This window comes from Schistocerca gregaria, chromosome 9, assembly GCF_023897955.1.
Source record: "Schistocerca gregaria isolate iqSchGreg1 chromosome 9, iqSchGreg1.2, whole genome shotgun sequence".
In the NCBI taxonomy this organism is placed as follows: domain Eukaryota; kingdom Metazoa; phylum Arthropoda; class Insecta; order Orthoptera; family Acrididae; genus Schistocerca; species Schistocerca gregaria.
Genome location: NC_064928.1, coordinates 152,769,042 through 152,793,242, shown reverse-complemented (window position 1 = coordinate 152,793,242; position 24,201 = coordinate 152,769,042). Strand labels below are relative to the sequence as shown.

The following is a 24,201-nucleotide window of genomic DNA, read 5'->3' as shown; positions in this document are numbered from 1 at the left end:
AGGAGAACAGAAGAAGAGGGAATAAATAACACGAGATTTGGAAAGAAGAAAGGAAGAGAGCCTTGAAATGGGTTACTTTATTTTTCCTGATGATTTGGGAGTCCTGAAAGAGAAACTCCCCATGCACCTCCCCAGATTTTGTGGTAAAATGGACTGTCAAAAACTGAACTCATAGCAAGTATGAAAAGAGGAAGAAGGTGTACTTAACAGTAAACAAAGGAGCAAAATAGAAACGTCGAGGGGTCCTAGCTGGAGATGTGCAACATAGGGCAAAATGCAAAAATCACAGCGTAATGGTTCTGTGGTCACGGTGTTGGAGAGAGGGAGAGATGTCTGTTCAGATCTCTCTTGTGGCCCATTTCTCCCCACAAAATCATGAACTTTCTGTCCCGTCACTGACCTGTCTGTTCTCCTTCCGTAATCTTAGTAATTGTCATACTTCGCACTGGCTATAGAAAATGAGTCATGTGGTATGTACGTATTACAGTCGAAAGTAAATGTGATGAATATGCTGTCGCATAGATTTCTCACAGAAATGAAAACAACAAATAAACGGGTATGAACTATGTTACAACAAAGGAACTGAAAAGTTAGAACTTCCAAAACGGAACACAAGTGTTTTAAAATTGGTACCTGCGTAGAACAAATAGGTGGTACGTAAGAATAGAGGTCATTTTCATACACCACGCTGTTGCAAACAGACGTTACACCGTGACACAGACATATGAGTACAGCGAACAGACACGTCAATGACTGAGCAGACAATTCATAATTTTGTGAAAAAAATATATAGGGCACTAGAGAAATTCGAACGCGGGTCTTTCGCTTTATAGTCCAACACCGTCACCAGGCAGCCACTCCACCATAATCTTGCAATGCGCACAATGTAGCACATCTTGAACTTGGATCTTTCATTGTTTGTCTATTGATTCGTTTTCCATAGTTCAATACACCTTCTTTCTCTTCTCGAGATTAATCTGCCTTTATTTTTTTACGGGCTATCCACTGAGCCATCTTTACCGCTAAATAAGAGGGGGGGGGGGGGGGGGGGGGTATGATGTGGAGTTTCCCATTTAGCATACAACCCACAACATGCAAGGAAACAGCTGAACATTCACAGAGAGGGAGCAGAAGAAATTGTATAACCAATTTCGTTTCAAAAAAGACTACATGCATGGCCAACGTTAAAGATGCTCCAAAATATAGGAAATTAAAATAAGAAAAAACAAAGAAAGTGCCGGAATTTAAATACTTGGGGGAAATAATCCAGTCAAAAGCTTTCGACAGTGCAGCTAACACAATTAGAGCCAGAAAGTGAAAATAGCACTCCATTTAAGAAAGAAGAGAAACAGTAAAAAATCCTTATCTGTTAATGAGGATTGAAATGTGATGATTAAAACCGGGTGCTTTATGCCTGAGAATGTCTCACCATAAACACAGCCAAGCACTTAAATAATTTGGAGACGAAAGAAAGAAGAATAATTCACGGTTCGTAATAACTAACCGAAAGTTATCAAGCAAAACGGAAGTAACGTTTGGCGTCTCCAAGGAATTGTTATAGGTCTTCTGTTGCCCTGATATACTCGTATGTAAACGATTGAGGAGACAATGTGAGCAGCTATCTTACACTGCTTGCAGATGACGCTGCTGTTTACCGTTTTGTTAAGTCATTAGATGATCAAAAGTAACTGCAATATGATTTAGGCATCTGTATGATGAAAAAGTGGAAATTAACTCTGTATATGGAAAAGTGTGAAGTTATCCACATGAATACTAAAAGAAATCGGCTAAATTTCAGTTATACAATAAATCACACAAATCTAAGGGCCCTAAATTCAACTACATACACGGTTAGGCAAATAGAAGCAGTCCGGGTGAATGGATATGATTGGACATGAATGTATGCATCAGCGGGGGAGGGGAAGACCTACAGTTACTTCTAACAGGATGCAACAACTGCCTATAACAGCCGACTGAAACTTGGAGCTCATTTACACATTCTTCAACCCTGATAGAGTTGTTAGCAAGGTCAGCAGCCCTAGCTGGCCACCCAGGTTAAATGATCTACCAGTGTGGGATTACTCTGTGTGGGTAGCCCTCAAATCCAAGGTGTATCGCAAAAACCATCATAGGCTCCAAGAATTGCAGCAGAACATTACGGATGAGAGTGCAGCAATTCTAGCAGTCCAGCTCCGACCTGCCTTCAGCAGTGCGCTAAACAGGACCCAGAAATGACAGGAGACGAATTGTGGTCGCTTTCAACACATTCTATAGCCAAGTTAGTGGTGCAGTTTCACTCCTCTGCTGTGTTTATTTCTACCTTGGAACTCAATTCTCTGGACCGCTTTTATTTACCCCATCCTTTACTTAGTGGTGGTTACAATTCCGAATAACGTTAATTGAACGATCACATAGGTAATGTTGTGGGGAAAACAAACCAATTGCCTCGATTTATTGGGAGAATACTTAGAAAATGCATCAGGTCTGCTAAAGAGACTGCTTACACTGCGACTGTCTGTCCTGTTCTGGAGTACTGCTATGCGGTGTGGGATACTCGTCAAATAGGATTGACGGAAGACAGAGAAGGAGGTCAGAGAAGGGCAGCTCTTTTCTTTTATCGCAAAACAGGGGAGTGCCACGTATGTGATACTGACCAGGGGTGTCAGTCATTAAAATAGAGAAGTTTCTCCTTGCGGCAGGATCTATTCATGAAATTTTAATCACCAACTCTCTCCTCACAGGGTGAAAATATTGTGTTCGCCTCTACTTACATATGGAGAAATGATCGCCATAATAAAATAAGGGAAAGAAGAGCTCAGGCGGGAAAATTTTAATGTTAGTATTTTCCTCATGCTGCTCGAGAGTGAAATGGTAGAGAAATAGAATGAAGTTAATTCGATAAATACTCTTCAGGCATTAATTGTGAATTGGGAATTACACATATGTAAGCGTCTGAAAACGTTGGGTGTAAAGTGCGACACTGAGATTTGCAAATTCAGAAGCAACAAGTAAATGTGTAAAAAAACCAGAGAATATCATATGTATGATTAGATTTTACGGACACTTAAAGAAGAATGAATTAAAAAAAAGGGGGGGGGGGGAAGAATTTTCAGTCCTTCAAAGTCTAAATTTTATGGTGTATAGAACTTAAGACAGACCTGCTGTACTTTCCAATACCGGACAAAGACATACAACACAGGCATGAAAGCAGGGAAAGAGGCACTGTGGCGTATGATTTGCACGGGAGTGCAGTTTGGCCCTGAGTTGTGTAAGCGTAGGCTTATAACGAAACTAGTTTCTTAAAAGAACCCACTTGGTGCCCGTTGCTTCGTTCGTGCCGACTTTATTGTATGCAGACTGTTTTTTTTTTTTCTTCAATCAGACTTGTGGTTGTTACGCCCATTGCTCATACGTAAATCTACACACTGAGCAAACAGTGTGTCTATTCTACAAATACTAAGCTACTGACAGCATATCAAAATTTAGCAACTCTATTCTTGTTATAAGACTTACTAATTTTTATAAGTCCGCAGCTCGTAGTCGTGCGTTCTCGCTTCCCACGCCCGGGTTTCCGGGTTCGATTCCCGGCGGGGTCAGGGATTTTCTCTGCCTCGTGATGGCTGGGTGTTGTGTGATGTCCTTAGGTTAGTTACGTTTAAGTAGTTCTAGGGGACTGATGATCATAGATGTTAAGTCCCATAGTGCTCAGAGCCATTTTGAACCACTGGCGGAGAGGGTATTCCTGGCTAAGAGAAGTCTACTAGTATCACACATAGGCCTTAATTTGAGGAAGAAATTCCTGAGAATGTACCTTTGGAGCATAGCATTGTACGGCAGTGGAACATGGAAAACCAAAACACAAGAGAATCGAAGAGCTTGAGAAGTTGTGTTACAGACAAATGTTGAAAATTAGGTGAACTGATAAGGGAAGGAACGAGGATATTCTGCGCAGAATTGGCGAGGGAAGGAACATGTGGAAAACACCGACAACGAGAAGGGACAGGATGACAGGACGTTTGTCAAGACGTGAGGGAACGACTTCCATGGTACTGGAGGAAGCTGTAGAGGGAAAAAACTGCAGGGGAGCACACAGATTGGAATAAATCCAGCAAATAATTGAGGACGTAGGTGGAAAGTGCTTCTCTGCGATGAAGGGGTGGGCACAGGACAGGAATTCGTGGCGGGTCGCATCCAACTAGTCAGGAGACACGACGGAGAAGAAAGAGAAAAAAAAAACGAACATAATGAGATCTGAGGTATTTGATGGCTCTGCAACTGTTTTTTTACATTTATATGGGTAGCATGGCCATCGTATCATATCAGTGAGTCATTACCATTGTGTGTTTGAAAACAAGGCAAGGCAGATGTCAAGTACTCACGTATTGGTGATAAGTTGCTGTATTTCATACGTGTTTTGCATTTTCCTTGTAGATGGTACAGTTGGTTGCATTTCTATGTAGATTGTCTTGTATTTGCCAATCGCTGTCTGGTAAACAGTGAAGGCTATCGTACTAGTGAATTCTAACTAATTACTGTGCGCCATTCTGCTTGTTTTTATATTATCTTAGTACATTTTTGTAAAATAATCTAGGGATGGAAGAAAGTTGTATGACTTTGTTACAGTTTTGTGAATTCATTTACCAGTAACAGCAGATTGTTATGTTATTTTCTTGCGCTTCGGTAAAGCTGTTGCCGAGAGGAGTTTCTTTTTTTTTTAAATTTCTGATAGATTGAACTACAAACCCGACGAAGACTCAAACCCGGTACCTTTTCCTTTCATGAGAAAGTGCTCTACCAACGGAACTATTAAAGCACGACTGACGACCCGTCCTCACAGCTTTGGTTCTCCTGTTTTGAGGGTATTGCGGCGGAAGTAAACTTGTGAGTACGAGACGTGAATAATGTTTGGGTAGCTTTGTTGATAGAGCGCTTGCCCGCAGAAGGGAAAGGTCTCCTTTCCGATTACTGTGCTGGCACACAGTTTTAATCTGCCACGATGTTTCATAACAGTGCACACTTCCCTGCAGAGTAAAAACCTTCAGAAACTATATAATTTTAATCTGTATAGCATATGCATTTGTCTTCGGATAAGTTCCAGTGTATATTACTACCTTATAAGCAAATCTTGAAGATCAGATAATTATATCATTACGAAGACATTGATTGTTTCAATTTATAGCGTTCTTTGATATTGAAGTTGAGTAATTCACTGACACATCGTAGCCCAGCATAGACCGATAAGAACAGAAATTGGGAGAGGGTGCTGATGTTATACTTTAGGCATTGCTGAAGAAGGGTTTTTTGAAATACAACCACTAAGAGGGCGAAATAGGTGTTGAAAGGTTTTATGAAAATATGTCGCTATTAAGGCTAGAAGCTAGAACCACGAAAATTGGTATCTGGTTCCTCGTTCAGGAACAAAAATAAGATTGTGTTACAGCATTTTTGGAAATTTAACCTCTAATTGGGTGAAATAGTGAGGTACAGCCTTATAAAAATAAATCGTTATTAAAGAACTATTACACAATTTTTAAAGCTTCATCTACGAAAAATTGCATTTGACTTCTCTTTTAGAAATAAGAATTAAATGTTCCTTTGTTTTTTTTAAAATTGAACTAAATTTACTAATTTGTACTAAGGGGTAAAATAAAGGATGACTAATTTTATGAAAATATTTCTTTATGAAAGCATTTTAAAGCAAATTTATGATAATTTGTATTCCCATTTTCGGTTTCAAACAAGAAACTATGTTTGTCTTTTTGGAAATTTAACTTCTGTGGGAGTCAAACAGCGGATGAAAACTTTTATGGATTTCGTTACATCAAAAAACTTTTTAAAGTTATATCTATCATAATTGGCTTTTGAATTCCCGCTTCGAAATAAGCAGACAATGGAAGTTTCTATGGACACAAAAGGCTTTGTCAGAATTACACAGCAATAAATTAATTTTTTAGTAACACTGATACATGTTTACATAATACATTTCGTTGTAATTACTACGCAAACTAATCATTACTGACGACAAAATAGATACCAAGGTATAGATACAGGTATAGGAATAAGGAATATACGTTTGCGATGACCAGGTAGACTGTTTCTAGATTTTTGATTTGTACACGAACGTGTGCGTAAGAATATATGAATTGGATTAAACTTTTATAAAAATTTGGTTCAAATGGCTCTGAGCACTATGGGACTTAACAGCTATGGTCATTAATCCCCTAGAACTTAGAACCACTTAAACGTAACTAACCTAAGGACATCACACAACACCCAGCCGTCACGAGGCAGAGAAAATCCCTGACCCCGCCGGGAATCGAACCCGGAAACCCGGGAGTGGGAAGCGAGAACGCTACCGCACGACCACGAGCTGCGGACTTATAAAAATTAGTAAGTCTTACAACAAGAATAGAGTTGCTAAATTTTGAACCCGGGCGTGGGAAGCGAGAACGCTACCGCAGGACCACGAGATGCGGGCTCTTCGCCAGTGCCAGTCTGCATTTGATGTCCTCCTTGCTCTGTCCGTCATTAGTTATTTTGCTGCATAGGTAGCAGAATTCCTTAACTTCATGACCATCAATCCTGATCATAAGTTTCTCACTGCTTTCATATATGCTACTTCTGATTAGTCTTTCTTTATTCTCAATCCACATTCTGTACTCAGCAGATTGTTCATTCCGTTCAGCAGTTTCCGCAATTCTTCTTCAGTTTCGCTAAGGCTAGCCATGTCATCAGCGAATCATATCATTGGTACCCTTTCATTCTCTATTTTTATTCCACTCTTGATCCTTTTATTTCCGTCATTCTTTCTTCGGTGTATAGATTGAATAGTAGGGGCGAAAGACTACATCCCTGTGCTAGACCCTGTTCAAACCGGGCGCCTCGTTCTTGGACTTCCATTCTTACTATTCCCTCTTAGCTCCTGTACATGTTGTATGTTACCCATCTCTCACTTATTTATCACAGTGTTTCAAATACCTTGCACCATCGTACAATGTCGAACGCTTTCTCTAGGTTGACTAATAGTATCAACGTGTATTGATTTTTCTTTAGGCTTGATTCCATTATCAACAGCACCGTCAGAACTGCCTCTGACAACCAAAGAGATCCTACTATCAAACGATGTGGCACCCGAGACCATCACTTGGGTTGTCGGGTCATAGGTCAGGCGACAGTCTGATCAATACCCCACCACTGTCTGCAGCGTTTCCAGACACGTGTCCACTACTCATCAGCGCCAAGTACGAAGCGAAAACCAACTACACTCCAGGCAATGAGATTACAGGCCGACGGCGTGTCTGGATACGACCCGGATGGCGGAGGGATACCAATCTGTCGCTCGCCATCGGCCCGACAGCAAAGAGTGTTGGTCTGCGGAGCCGTTTCTTTTCGTAGCAGGACACCTTCCATTCTCATTTGAGGCGAACTTACAGGAAGGCGGAACGTCGGTGATACTCTACGTTATGTTTTGTTGCCCTTTATGAAAGGCCATCCTGTGCGTACATTTCAGCAAGAGGAATGCCCTCCGCACTCGGCGAGAGTTTCTATCTGTCGTCTTCGTGTTCTCCAAACTCCATCTTGGCCTCCAAGGTCATCGTATCACTCCCCAAGTGAGAGCGTTATGGGCGAGGTCTTTCAATCCTCCCAGGTTTTTGATGGTAGGAAGTGCGATTTTGCCGGAATTTGGCACGATATCCCAGAGGAGGACATTCTACGACGTTGTCAACCAAGGGCAAGGGGCGCTGTCATTGGACTGCTTGCATAAGAAGCTGAGATGGGCCAACATGTTAATGACTTGCTCAGTTCGTGAAGCGCTTTTTCTTGAATAAATCATCAAAAATCTCTGAAATAGTAATCATATATATCTCAAAATGTACATCACTTAAATCGAGTTGCGTCCTATCTGGATAATTTATTCGCAGTGCGTCGTTTCTTTTTTTCTTAGAGTGTAACAATAATAATAAAAGAAAATACGTTCCCTGAAAGGGTTAGCGATCGTTGTGGACATTTGTAAGTAAAACCGTCTACAGCACTCAGTATACACTGATGTCGAAAATTAAAGCAACAAGGCACTGTTTCTCCGTGACGCATCTAATTCACGATGTAATAATACGAACTGTCAACAGACGTCCGTACGATCGTATTCTGCATGGAGGTTGGCATCCCGGTCAATAGATAACAACGCCAACGATGACGTCAGGACAACTGTCAAATAAGGTAATGTTTGCCGGGTAGTCTGCCATCGACAATTGCTGCGTACACAGCGACAGACTGTGCAGTACGGCACAGAGAAGACGCCCACCAGATACTCTGCGGAGGATGGCCATATGAAGAATGGAAGGAGGAGAGTCGCGAACTGATATGGCCCGATGGCTTAATGTGAATCGTTCTGGTGTTTCTCGGATGTGGCGACGGTTTATGGAGAGCGAAACTGTATGCCGAAAACGACAGAGACCGCCACGAGTGCACCAGAAAGAGAGGGGCGTCATTTGGCTCAAAGGTCAACACCGTAAAGCTTAATTACTGCACGGGAACTGGCATCTGACCTCACAGCATCCATTGGACGTGTTGTAATCGAGGCAAACGGTGTACAGAAGGCTTCGGCAGAGTGTTTTTTTTTTTTTTTTTTTTGTTGGAGACCTACTGTATGTGTGCCTTTGACTCGTCTTCACAGAGAGAAACGTCTCGATTGGAGCCGTGAACTTGCCACCTGGACGATGGAACAGTGTGTATCGAAGCAGCCTACTCACGCCGTATAAAATTCACATCAGTCTTTCCTTTGTGTGCCAGCCAGTCCGCTGTAACTAGCTCTGACGTCATAAATGTTGCACAATACTTTAAAAATCAAGTAAATAACATGAAACGTTTCTAGCATATCAGGGGTAATACTAAATCAGTATGTGTTGAATATCAGCTCAATAGCCTTAACCATTTTCGAGATTTGGACGTTTTTCTGTAAAAAATCATTGGCGCAACAGAAAAGAGCTAGAAACTTAAAAATTCATATTTATATTCCTTTTGCATAACAATTTAGTAGAAACAGTATTCTGGACCTCATAAATTAAAATTTTTGTTGAAATTCATGATTTACTGGTTTTTGTCTTAAAAATTAAGGAAGCAAGATAGATTAAGTAGGCGAATAAATAAGGCTAGGATGTTTAAATTTGAGTAGAAGGGAGATACGCTACAATCATAAAGATGTGAGAAGTTTCAACTGAATAACTATGAAACTATAGCGATAGCGTATCTCCAAAGGGCAAGTTCAGAGCTCGTCTACTGCGTGTAGTGTAATTAAATTAATTCTCTCGCCCAAAATATTTAACTGAGACACGTCAGACTTTTATTATGATTACTTACCTGTGTGCTGATTGCACATATAAAATGAGAGCTTCATTTTCCATCAGCAAAGGAAGGAATGATTTATTTGATAACTTAAAGTGGTGCAATACTAGCCCAGCGGCTAGTCGGGACAGCGGAATTACTCAGGCGTTCCCTTAGCCGTCCGCACCGCGGCTTTATATATAAGAACCCTGCGCGAGGAAAATAAGGACCCAGTCCTCTCCAGACGCTGATCAGCGCAGCATCTGTGCTGCGAGTCGCGTCGCGTCGGTATCATTGCTATAAACAGCCTCGGATGCCGTAATAAGTTACTCAGGATACGCGTAACCATGAAATCGTTTTCGAGTAAAGTGCTAATTCTGGGATGACTTTAATGATCTATCTTCAGTTTGCGTATGTCGTGTTTTCACGTGCCGCCGCGGCACAGATATTCTACCATTATTTAGAGTGGCGTTTGATGAACATTATCATCAAATTATGGCGAGCATTCACTTAAACATTTAATTGGAACAGTTATACTAGCATCAGCGCGTTAGACTCTGAACTGCTCTGGTAGTTGGATTGTGGAGATTCTTTTCGTCTGTGACTTTCAGAATATAGTGAACATTTTTGAAAGAATCGTTTTTGATTATGAATCCCAGACAATCTCCTAATTCCTCAGAGCTATAAGCTGTAGCTATAGGTGTATTTCTCATATGAAGTGGGCACTAGGAATTCTAATTACAGGCTTCACGTTTTGTTAATCACTTTCTGGTTGCCAATATTGTAGTTAGAGAGCCAGTGTTGAGAGCGGCAAACAACAGCATTAAAAAAAAACATAGGAACACATTTTAATAACAACAAAATTCCATACGCCGCCCCACATATGGTGCATCGTTAGGAAAGACATTCCACATTCATTCATTTCAATCATAAAAATTTCCACCCGCCGCCCCACAAGTGGCCCAATGTTAATTTTACAATTAGGTCCCGAATTTGTCTGGAGAGTGATTATCGACGGATTAGTATCTGGAGGGAACGTGGAACACGAGTTCGGGACCCAAACATAGCCGAAAGAGATCGATGTCGAGGAAGATCCCTAATGGTGTGGGCGGGGATTATGTTGACCACTCGAACATCTCTTCATGAAATTGTACGGGTGAATAGGCAAGGTCTAAGGGCTGCAGGTATTGTGACGCGATCTTTGAACCCCATGTATGGTTGTTGCGAAGTGTTGTTGGCCCATATTTCGTACTGACGGACGATAATGCTCGACATAGTAGAGCACGAATGATTGATGTTTCTTGTTAATAGAAGATATTGCATTCATGGCGTGGTCTGATCCTTCTCCCATTTTAATCCCATAGAGCATGTCTGGGATGCACCAGGGAGAGGGGTTGCATCTCTTCAGCATCCACCAACCACTCTCCAAGACTTGAGAGTAGCTCTGTAGGAAGAGTGGGTGTTATTGCCTCAACATGGTTCAACTGGTTCAAATGGCTCGGAGCACTACGGAACTTAACTTCTGAGGTCATCAGTCCTCTAGAACTTAGAACTACTTAAACCTAACTAACCTAAGGACATCACACACATCCATGCCCGAGGCAGGATTCGAACCTGCGACAGTAGCGTTCGCGCTGTTCCAGACTGAAATGCCTAGAACCGCTCGGCCACTTCGGCCGGCCGCCTCAACATGGGATTAATGACATCTTTCACATCATGTCTCGTGGTTGTCAGGTCTGTATTGGTGCCAGAGGTGGTCACGCCCCATACTGAGCACATTAACCAGTGAACGGAATATGTGTGCAAATCCGATAGGTCGGAAAAAACGAAGAACATTTTTGTCTGAACTTATGCATGTTGCTGTTGTTTATGTTCTGTATTCTTACATTGTTTCTACTTAAATATCCCCTGTTGATTCTGTTTTGATACGAAGTAAACGAAGCCTCGCACCATTTCTGTTTTTTTTTTTTTTTTTAATTTTTGCACACCAGTGTATTTATTTACAGCTACGTTTCGGCTACTGTCATCGTCAGATCAAACTTAGAACTTGTAAAACCATGTTCAGTGTCACCTTCAAGAGGACATGTTTGTAAGTGGGACATCAAGTGCTGATTTATGCTGACGCCCCGCTTACGCACAGGTTTTTGTAAAACGGACAATGAACATTGCCTACAAATAGCGAGTTTAGACCTGATGATGCCAGTGCCCGAAACGTCGTTATAAATAAGGTCGTATATTAAGCTATCTAGAGAGCTGTATTCAGAAATCGAGCTCTGAGGCAGCTTCGGTGCTCCTCCGGGCTATTTTGCACTAGTATGGTAGAGTTATCGGCCTTTGAGCCGCCGGAAACTATAATAAAACTGCGAAGCCATTGTACGGTGTTTACGCCCTAACTCCACGGCAGACCGCTGGCTAGCTGGCTCCATTCCGCCGGAAATTAAACGACGCCCCCAAACAAACAACAGCCATAAAATATACGCGGTCGCGTTATTTGTAGCGGTCCGCCGTCGATATCGGGGCTGCTGTTTCCTCGCCTCCCCCCACCTCTCCCACCCACACTCTCTCTGTTTCTACCCTACACGGGAGCGCTGCCAAGTAGAACGCAGCTGGTGCAGCCGGGATGCGCGTCCTTCCTGCCAGACCTACCCAGAAGTAGTGTTTGCTGTTGGTCGGAGCTAAGACAGCCTCCACATGGTGACCTGTGTTCCCGGCGCAGCGCCGTATGCAGTCAACAGAGGAGAGACCACGCGGCTGTGGCAACAGATCCGTATCATCAAGGGGATGCAAGACATCCAGTAGTAAAGTTCGCTGGCGACATAGTTCTTGTGGCCAGAGTTACGAAAGATTTAGATCTACGAAATAAACGTTTACTACTTCTGTCACTTCTTACTTCGTTGTTCTGTGCAAAATTGTACCAGGCGACATCCTCTTTCATTCCTTACCACCATTCCATATGCACCCAGTACGTTTCCTTCTCTTCCTTCTCCTACTGTCGAATTCCAGTCACCCATGACTATTAAACTTTCGTCTCCCTTCACTATCTCAATAATTTCTTTTATCTCATCATACATTTCATCAATCTCTTCGTCATCTGCGGAGCTAGTTGGCATATAAAAATGTACTACTGTGGTAGCCATGGGCTTCGTGTCTATCTTGGCCACAATAATGCGTTCACTATGCTATTTGTAGTAGCTTACCCGCATTCCTATTTTTTATTCATTATTAAACCTACTCCTGCATTACCACTATTTGATTTTGTATTTATAACTCTGTAGTCACCAGACCAGAAGTTTTGTTCCTCCTGCCACCGAACTTCACTAATTCCCACTATATCTAACTTTAACTTATCCATTTCCCTTTTTAAATTTTCTAACCTACCTGCCCGATTAAGGGAACTGACATTCCATGCTCCGATCTGTAGAACGCCAGTTTTCTTCCTCCTGATAACAACGTCCTCCTGAGTAGTCCCCACCCGTATATCCAAATGGGGGACTGTTTTACCTCCGGAATATCTTACCCAAGAGGACGCCATCATCATCTAACCATACAGTAAAGCTGCATGCCCTCGGGAAAAATTACGGCCGTAGGTTTCCCTTGCTTTCAGCCGTTATCAGTACCACCACAGCAAGGCGGTTTTGGTTAGTGTTAGAAGGCCTGATCAGTCAATCATCCAGACTGTTACCCTTCTTACTAATTGCTGGTAAATCTTTTGGCTTCTGAGGTTCAGGTTCAAAAATCTCTCCAGTTCCTAACGTTTTGTCCAGAACTGCTCTGGACAGTTTCAGAGGCGTTGTTCCTCCGTTGAGTCTTCCCGACTGAAGTGTCGAACGTCTGAGAATCCCATATATAGTGTAGAAAAAGGGGGCGTGGCCAGAGATACACGTGATAAGCAGAGATGATCCTTGTCAAAGATAAAACTCGACTCTCGATTGTCGTCTTGTCAAAGATAAAAAAGTATTTAACTAGTGTGGAGAGCTACTGTCTGTCGCAAACTTTCATAATCTGTTCTTCCTATTAAAATTATCGCTATGTTTATACATTTCAATGGCTTCCCCATACAGTCATGAAAATAGTAGTCTGTCGTCATAGATAAAACTCTGGTCTCAGAAGACTGCTCTTAGTCACTTGTGGCTGAAGAGCATGCTCTTCTACAGGCAATTTACGTATTATTCCTAGTCGGCAAGGAGTTCTGTGTCCGCCCCCGGTAGCTGAGTGGTAGCCGGCACGGTGGCTCAGCGTGTTCGGCCAGAGAGCCGGTTGGCCTCTGTAATAAAAAGCTGAGTGGAAGGATCATCCACCGAACTTGAACAGGATGTCTTGCGACGTCCACAACGACCAACCACAACGATCAATAACGAAAAAAAAAAGTGGTCAGAGCGACAGAATGTCAATCCTAAGGGCTCGGGTTCGATTCCCTGCTGGGTCAGAGATTTTCTCCACTCAGGGACTCGGTGTTGTGTTGTCCTAATCATCATCGACGCGCTAGTCGCCGAACTGGCGTCAAATCGAAAGACTTGCGCCCGGCGAACGGTCTATCCGACGGGTTGCCTTCGTCACACGTCATTATATTTAGAACTTCTGCGTTCCTTTCGCCGTGTACTCTCGCTTCTCTTGGTTGTTCGAGTATAAACATTATCACACGTACTAGGGAATTTATATACGCCACCTGCTGACAGGCGAGGACGTTTATCCTTGACAGATCAGAGTACTTGTTTGTTGGTCTAAAAACCGGTCGTATGTCATGTTTCTGTAAAACATTTTCGATCTGATCTGTTAACTTTTTAATAAAGTGGAGATAAACATTATTCTTCCATCGTTGATTTCATGCTTGCCCTTCGGCATCAGGGACTCATGTTGTGCCGTGTTAAAAGCAAAATTGAGCCACCGTACCGACATTTCCATTTCCTCTGAGCCTTATTGTGAAAAACGACAAGCACAGCCTTCAAGTGAGTCTCACCCTCTCAGAAAACGGAAGTTGCGGGGCGCGTAATAAGGAGTTGTGGTAACATGCTTACATACAAACTAGAACACTGCGAATTGTCGGGAAGCAAAAGCAGGAGCATTATTACTAACATGCGTCGTGGGTCGTCCGAAAACAGAAAAAAAATCCCAACAAACGCTGTATAATTACCGGGGCCGTCACTCCTGTACTCGGTATTAGCCAACAAAGACGAAAAAAGGCATCCACGAGGACTAATACGTGCTTACTGCCAACACACGTACGATCAAGCATCGATTCTGATGCATCGAGAATTCCTCGTGGGCAGACTCAAAAAGCCCATTTGGGGACTTCAGGCTGGGTTTAGCTCCCTTACAGATCCCACAACTGACATACGTACATCCTTACTGCCAACACACGTACGATCAAGCATCGATTCTGATGCATCGAGAATTCCTCGTGGGCAGACTCAAAAAGCCCATTTGGGGAATTGAGGCTGGGTTTAGCTTCCCTACAGATCCCACAACTGACGTACGTACATCCTTACTGCCAACACTGTCTGATGCATCGAGAATTCCTCGTGGGCAGACTCAAAAAGCCCATTTGGGGAATTGAGGCTGGGTTTAGCTTCCCTACAGATCCCACAACTGACGTACGTACATCCTTACTGCCAACACACGTACGATCAAGCATCGATTCTGATGCATCGAGAATTCCTCGTGGGCAGACTCAAAAAGCCCATTTGGGGATATCAGGCTTGGTTTAGCTTCCTTACAGATCCCACAACTGACATACGTACATCCTTACTGCCAACACACGTACGATCAAGCATCGATTCTGATGCATCGAGAATTCCTCTTGGGCAGACTCAAAAAGCACATTTGGGGAATTCAGGCTGGGTTTAGCTTCCTTACAGATCCCACAACTGACATACGTACATCCTTACTGCCAACACACGTACGATCAAGCATCGATTCTGATGCATCGAGAATTCCTCGTGGGCAGACTCAAAAAGCCCCTTTGGGGAATTCAGGCTGGGTTTAGCTTCCTTACAGATCCCACAACTGACATACGTGAGGGACAAGTGACATGTTGTCTGATCTTGTCGTCACAAGTATTAAGCCGCGCAACCCGGCTAAAATCAGGCAATTTCGAGAGTCAGAAAGCTCTTTCCATGACGTGAGTTTCACGGGGAAGAACCAACAGTCAAACAGCCCAGACCACTCAAGTTTTCCGTCTTTAGATAACACCCCTTGCACACAACTACATTTAAGACCCAAAGGGGACTGATGACCTCAGAGTCACTTGAACCATTTGAACTTGGGTGATTGTGTAAAGATGTAGTGACAACTCCCTGAAGTGACCTACCAAGACCTCATTGCTTCCATGCTTTTACACGTGTCAAAGGTGCACATACCGGCTGTTAGGTAAGTGGTCATCATTTTCTGGATGATCAGTGTATATATACGAGGGACGTTCAATAAGTAACGCAAATCATTATTTTCTCGCCCGATATCAGTTGAAGAAATGCAGAATTGTTGTATGACTTCGTGGAATATTACCACTTCAGAACCTGTAGTGTGTAAAGTTACGATACTTTGAAACTTACCGAGCGAGGTGGCACAGTGGTTAGCACACTGGACTCGCAATCGGGAGGACGACGGTTCAATCCCGCGTCCGGCCATCCTGATTTAGGTTTTCCGTGATTTCCCTAAATCGCTCCAGGCAAATGCCGCGATGGTTCCTTTGAAAGGGCACGGCCGACTTCCTTTCCCATTCTTCCCTAATCCGATGAGACCGATGACCTCGCAGTTTGGTCTCTTCCCCCAAACAACCCCCCAACCTTTGAAACTTCTTTATTTAAATGTGTGAATCAGTACTTATATTGCTGAATGACTGAGAAGATGAAACTTCTACGTTATTTGATTCTGCAACAGCTGAGTGACACTGAACGTCCTGCGCCTATTTACTTTTCCTTATCGTGTCAACACTGACCCACAATATACTAGCGCAACGCAATCAGACTGCTAGAAAAATTACAACCTGGCTTAACACAAAATAATGGCCCTGAATAAGAAGCCATCCTGACAATAACCTATACTTTTCATTAATCACATACCTCACAAAAATCTTCATTATCCGAACTACTGCAATACAGTGAGCGTCAATGCTGCCAGCTAAATAAAAGATTCGAACTACTGAAGGCACTAACTACTAATAGGCTTGTGGTTAGCAAAGGAAAGATTTTGTTGCAAACCAAATAACATTCTTTTTACCTTAATAATGTGACATCCAGTTCAAACACGAATATAAATCGTCATTGACATCCAGTACAAAGATATATAATCACGAATAATTTTCAATATCCAAGTCGGATCCTTCCAGAACGTTATCCTACGCTAACACTTCAGACTTCTACCCTCCATCAATGCTAACAACTCACATTTAACATCCCACACTGCCGGCTGTTCACCTCCAACTGCCCAACAGTACTTCATCACTGCTGGTGACTAACTTCCAAATACGCAACACTACTGGCGATTGACTACTAACACTGAGTCCAACCAGCCACAGAGTCTCTTACAAGGGTAGCGTAGTCAGAGATCCAATGCAAAGTCCTACACAGCGCTGTCAACAGAGAAGCAGCCCAGTTACAACACGAGGTAGCGCGTTCAAAGCAAAGAGCTGTAATTGAGTGTCTTTTGCCAGAAAACCAGAGCATCGCAGATACTCATAGGCGTTTGTAGTTTGTCTACCGAGACATGGCTGTAAAATAAAAGCACAGTGAGTCGTTGTGCGAGACGTCTGTTATCATAGTAACATGTTCGCACAAACCTGTCCGATCTCTTATGAGCCAGCTGCTCGAACAGAACTGTGATTCCTGTATTGTTGCAACATGCGGACACCCTCATCTGAGGTGATGGTCGGATCGCAATCAGACACCTCGCTGCTCAACTGGACGTCTCTCTTGATAGTGCTGACACAGTCATCTACCAACTGCGGTATTCTAAGGTGTGTGCACCCACTGTTTTCCTCGCTGCCAAACAGAAGACAATAAATAGTATTGTAGGATCATCTACATGGGATTGCATGCGAGTAACGAAGCTGTTTGTGCCATTTTAGGCACCTTCCGTGGTAATAACAAGCCCACGATGATCATTCGTTTGATCATGCTCAGCTTGTTAATGACACGGAAGGTACTGGATCCAGTTAACTGTGGCCACCTGCTTTGGATTCTGTTCAGTGCACATCAAAACGGTTGTCGATCGCTGGTTACATTCGGAACCTGAAGATGACACAATTTGGTGTCGAAATTGGTTGTTGTTGTTGTTGTGGTCTTCAGTCCTGAGACTGGTTTGATGCAGCTCTCCATGCTGCTCTATCCTGAGCAAGCTTCTTAATCTCCCAGTACCTACTGAAGCCTACATCCTTCTGAATCGGCTTTGTGTATTCATATCTTGGTCTCCCTCTACGATTATTACCCTCCACGCTGCTCTACAATGCTAAATTTGTGATCCCTTGATGCCTCAGAACATGTCCTACCAACCGGTCCCTTCTTCTTTTCAAGTTGTGCCACAAACTTCTCTTCTCCCCAATTCTACTCAATACCTCCTCATTAGTTATGTGATCTACCCATCTAATCTTCAGCATTCTTCTGTAGCACCACATTTCGAAAGCTTCTATTCTCTTGTTGTCCAAAATATTTATCGTCCATGTTTCACTTCCATACATGGCTACACTCCATACAAATTACTTTCAGAAACGCTTTCCTTGCCATTGCCAGTCTACATTTCATATCCTCTCTACTTCGAGCATCATCAATTATTTTGCTCCCCAAATAGCAAAACTCCTTTACCACTTTAAGTGTCTCATTTCCTAATCTAATTCCCTCAGCATCACCCGACTGGTACCATATGTTAAAAAGAATAAACGGCGCTGGATTCGAATAATACAGCCCCTGGTTTTGTTATCATTACTCTAGTATTACATGTCTGGCTGCAGTCCTACTTTCCTTGGCGGATTACGAGAAACTCAATTATTTAATTTTCTCTTTTCCCTCAATATGGGCTCACTGAAGTATGCGGATTAGGAGATGGCCCGACACTTATTTATTAGCAGTTTATTTTTCGATAGTTTTGGACCCCTTTGCAGCCTGTACATCCTTACCTCTGCCTGTGACGATGCGTTGCTGCATTTATTGAAGCAAACTCAAACAAAATCAAGTACACACAAACACTGGCACATTCCAAACAAGCAATACTTGCTCGATTGCCATTAACGAAAGAGGTGCAGACGGGTGTTTGGTGTGTACACACGAACGCTGGCGGGACAAAGGCCATTCGTCGAGTTTCATTAGCAGCTGTACGCTCCTGTCACCGGCTGCACCGGCGATATTGTGTTTCCGAGGGCCACTGCTGCTTTATTATGGCGCGGCAAATACTGTTCACCAGTCACCCCCGCGCACACGCTCGGCCCGTACCACTGAAAGGTCTTTCCTCTCTGATCGAGTCAAACACGAGCGGCCACACGCAATGGAAATTCCCATCAATAACTTTTTGTTTCGTTATTCTGTCTGCGCTTTGTTCCCTGTAGCTTATTAGAACGATTACTCTAGCAAATTAATCCTCGGTTGACTGGAAATTTTACCAAACAGCTTTGTTTGATGGTGACTTGATTGCATATGCGTAATGCGTGCCACCGTGCTCAGAGACTGATTTGCAATTTTTATGTTAATTATTAGCAAATGCGCTTACCCACTCAGTTTCCCTTTAACATTTACACCACGCCCTCTTCCCTGTTGGTACGTGATTGGGATTGAAAATACTAAACTGATACTTCCACCATAGGGGTACATCAGTTCCTGTGTCCCACCTTCCCTTCAATTGCTACACACTTTTACCCCGAGAAATGACTAAATAAACTACCGTTATTAAAAAATTATTGTTTGCTTTGCCACACAGGTTTCCCAACACGGCCTTCTATCAAACGTCAGAGACCAGACCCTTCACGTACTTCATCTTGCCAACAAAGACATTCTACCTGAACAAATAAATTTTTTTATCAACACACACTTAGCATTAAAGTACCTTGTCAGCGAACACACTCAACTAATAATAATTTTTTTCGTACACAGCTTCCAGGATTTACTAATTCGAGACGGTCACATCGTTTGTCCTTCCAAGGTCATGTAGTCTCGCCTGGTATTATATTTAATGGTTTTCTCTTTTGCCTTATTGAGGAAGTAAGCCTCGTTATTAAATGTAATGTTGTTCTTGTGTCTTCATACGTTAGCACATATTGCTTCTCAGATTTCACTTTGAATTTGTGATCGGCTATACGTCAGAACCTTACGATAAATTGTCTTTGTATGCTATCTTCAACATTGTTATTTCAATGTACTGATCTGTGGTTTGTGTGCTAGGAAGCACCCTCATGATTACATTAGTCCTAGCTCGGACTAGCGGTTGCTCATCGCCTGACCAACTTCCACTATGCGTTTCCTTCTCTATTTGCTCTTTCTTGGTTGGCCAAACGGATTTTCACTGCGATGCGGACGAGCTGTGCTCGCGTTTAAAGGTACCATTGTCCTGTATTCGGTCGCGAAATTTTGGACTAATCCACGTCATCTCGTCCGGCAGTTTTAGGGTAGAAAAGTCACTAACAAAATTTTTTACCAGATATCTTGGCATGAGCCACTGGAGTCCAAGCAGCCCAAGAGTCCGCTAGTTCTAATGTATCAATATATCAATCAATGACTTGGCCATCAGTTTGTATACCTATATTGGGGCCACAATTTACGTTGTTCTTCCTGTATCTTAAAATTCCCTTTGCGGAAGCTGTACTGGTGACCTCCTTACCCCGTTCGTCAGAGGCAATGCAATAGTCATGTACTTCTGAGTGTATCGGATATTGTTCCGCCTTGCTTCTTAAACTACCGTAAGTTGCTTTGTTGTGTATTGGGTTTGAAACCTTAAGGTCCGCTTTTCATGATAAAATTCTGTTCAGGCTTCTCACCGAAAATTAAATTAATATTACAATTGTGGTTAACTAATTGGGTTTCTTTTCATTGGGTTTTAGGTAACTACCGTATTTATTGATTGTTTCTTAACTCCCGCCAAGCAAAACCTCCTTTCATTTTTATTAATACTGTAAAACATTTTGGCGACCATTTTTCCAAATACATTTAATTATTGAGAAAATATTTAAATTTAATGAGCAATAAAACTATGTAGTAAAAAGGTGAAAGAAGGTTTGTAACCCGTGGCCCAGTCCTTCCAAATTTCCCAGCAGTCGCCGTTCAGGTCCTCCGGTACGACTGAACAAAAAAACAAAACAAAAATGTTCAAATGTCTGTGAAATCTTATGGGACTTAACTGCTAAGGCCATCAGTCCCTAAGCTTACACACTATTTAACCTAAATTATCCTAAGGACAAACACATACGCCCATGCCCGAGGGAGGACTCGAACCTCCGCCGGGACCATACGTCTGACCAGATCACTGACTGAAAATGGTTATGTTCGGCTACTTGTTACCAAACAAATGTGGAACTTTTATGGATGATGGATGTCAATGCACCGACTGACTGGACCAGAACTGATCGAGACTGTTTGAAGAATATTTGGAACAGTTCGCGCGAATGATCTGACCACCCAGAACATTTATGGTACATAATTGAGAGATCAGTTCGTGCTCGAAGTCCCGCACTGGAAATACCTTTTTCGGTTATCGACGTCTATTGTGGCAGCACGGCTCAGTATTTCTGGAGGAAAATTCGAACGACTTGTTGAATCCATGGGACATCCAGTCTCTGCTCTAAGCTGGACAAATGGGCGTCCGACCCGGTATTAGAAGGTATCCTATGACTTTTGTCACCTCACTATAAGTTTTGGTCCGCTGTATATAGGTTACGCACATGGTCACGAAGCGCAACGCCGCCTTGGGACCTACTGCGTAGCACCTAACGAGGTTATTATTTTGTAAAGTCGTAAGAATCTTAGCGTTCAGCTTTTGTTGCAATACTACATCTACAGTGGTATGCATCTTACACAGAGTTGTATTCAGTTTGTGTTGTTATATTCAGCGTCGTGTGTCTTACTATTTCTGAATTAACGTTTTCTTACTGTTAGTACTCAGTGAAACACGGAATACGGATTTAGTGAGCTCACTGACATGGTAGTGAGTTACGGTGAGGCGAGGAGAAAATCGAGGAGCAGCTCTTCGTTATCCACTTATGTTGACACCCATACCACAGTAGCTTTGCTACAGTTAATGTTTGCTTACGAGGAACAGGGAGTTGGCGTCCTCAGGTCATTGTTAGTGTTTGGCGTGAGAACACTATATTTTTAATGAAATGATAATTAAGTCAAGACCCTACATATCAACAGGGAGAGTTGAAAATGTGTGCCCAAGCAGGACTCGAACCATGGATGTCCTGCTTACATGGCAGACTCTCTATCCATCTGATCCACCGAGGGCACAGCGGATGTTGCGACTGAAGAGATTTATCCCTTGCACGCTCCCCTGAGACCTACATTCCCAACTTACTGTCCACACACGACATTCGTAGTGGCCCTGCCATTACACGCATTACTCGCGGCAGACAATCTCACCGAGTCCCATAAGAGTGTATCTGTTCTTCCGGATATGTCCGAAAGAAGAGATACCATCTTCATATAGTTAATGCTAACCAACCATTGACCTCCTTCTTCTGTGCTGGATGCACACGCACTGCCCGACCTCTTACAGGACTCGGTAAGACTGTCTGCCGCAGGTAATAAGTGTAATGGGTAGGAGCACTACGAATGTAGAGTGTGGACATCAAGTTGGGAATTTGGGTCTCAGGGGACCGTGCAAGGGATAAGTCCCTGCAGTCGCACTATCCTCTGTGCCCTCGGTGGCTCAGATGAATAGAGCCTCTGCCGTGTAAGAAGGAGATGCCAGGTTCGAGTACCGGTCGAGACAAACATTTTCAACTGCCCCGTTGAAGTATATCAACGCCTGTCGACAGCTTAGGGTCTTGATTTAATTAACATTTCATTCCAAGAGATCTGCGTACTCACCAATGATATCTGTGCTTTCGGACATGCCCGAAAGAACAGATACCAAAAATCGTATGCAGTGGTTCGTGCACCAAAGAGTGAATGATGTTGCCTTCCACATGCATCTTTTATTTACAGATGAGGCCTTCTTTAGAGGTCTATTTTAACAGCAGAAACAGCCACTTCTGGGACTATGACAACCAGCACGCGGCTACTGTTAGATCTCAACAACGTAGGTTGTCTCTAAATATGTGGACGTAAATTGTGGTTAAACATCTTGTAGGACCTGTAGTACTGCTACCTAGGTTACTGGAGCTGCTTAATTACGATTCCAGAAGACGACATTTTCGGAAATGCTGGACATTCCAGCGCTAACTGCCCGCCTAGGCATCTGATTCCTGTATGACGGAGCCCCAGCACGCTGCGGTGTTGATGAGTGATTTTGGGGAAAAGTATGAGTCACTGACGCATCCCACCAAAAGTGACAGAATTCTGACTTGCTGTTATAACCGCTCTTTAGAGAGTGGTCATACAGAAATTAGTATCAGGTTAAGTTCTGTAATACGAAATGATGTAAGAGCCAAAAACCCGGTAGTAGTTCAAATGATTCAAATGGCTCTAAGCACTATGGGACTTAACATATGAGATCATCAGTCACCTAGACTTAGAACGACTTAAACCTAACTAACCTAAGGACATCACACACATCCATGACGGAGGCAGAATTCGAACCTGTGACCGTGGCAGCAGCGCAGTTCCGGACTGAAGCCCCTAGAACCGCTCGGCCACTGCAGCCGCCACGCGGTAGTAGTATTGCGAAGTAATAGTTAGTTAAAATTTTAAAAAAAGTAGATATTCGAAATAGAGTAGCGCAAAGTAGTACAAAGGGTATCCAAGGAAGGCATAACTGAGTTGTTGGGGGGGGTGGGGGGGTGGGGGGGGGGTGGGGGTGGACGACGGTGGGTGTGCGGGCGGGCATACTCTCCAGAGCTGGATGGGTATTGATTAGAAGTTGTGCAACGTGTACAGAGGTTAAGGGTCGGACCGTTTGAACTATCCATATAAATTATTGTCAGAACATGCGTAATTTTTGTGCAACTGCAATTGTTTATTATTATAATCTTAAGAGCGAGTTCAGGTCTCAGGGTAAGGTGTGGGTAAATGAATCGTTTCAAGTTTTTGGGTTAGAAAATATTTTACTATGCACGTAAAATTGTAATGGTGAATAGGTCATAGTTGTAACTCTTGTAAGATAAAGAAATACTGCTCCAAAACGTATTATTCTTCGTTGTAACCGGCAATGTTTAAAGTATTGGAACACACTAAATTTAAAATGTTCGTGCCTTTTTTAATGGTAAATGGAGCTACGTTTATCATCATAAATGTCAAATAATTATATAGAATATACTTTTTAACTGTAGTTGTTTTTGCTTTTTCCACAACGGAGTTGGTTACGGCTAGCAGTCCCACAGAAATTACCTGAAACCACACCTGGCACTTGTCACAGCTAATCCGTTGTCCTTGCTCACATATATAGGGTCGTAATATTTGATGCTGCAGAAACCACAAGGTACGTTACATTCCACCGACCCAGTTCCATGTGGTGGTGAAAATGAATCCTCTTCTAGATCTGAAGATTTCTCGTAAACATCCAACGCATTTCTGCAACTGTTCTATAGGAGTTTCCTAAACGCAATTTTCCCTTCCGTCTTGTAAGAATGAGACAGTAAGGTTAAGAAGGCAAGCTGAATTATTTTCTCTCCTCGCATGTACGGTATGGGAGGTTCTTGCTGGGGTTGGCAAAACGGAAGAAAACGGCTCTGAGCACTATGGGACTTAACATCTTTGGTCATCGGTCCCCTAGAACTTAGAACTACTTAAACCTAACTAACCTAAGGAC

General features: G+C 42.9%; 1 protein-coding gene across 3 annotated transcripts in view; it reads right to left on the bottom strand.

Annotated features, from left to right (window-relative positions):
- The window catches only part of LOC126291838 (connectin-like), a 678,893-nt gene that overhangs the window by 126,564 nt on the left and 528,128 nt on the right, over positions 1-24,201 (bottom strand). The window lies entirely within an intron of this gene.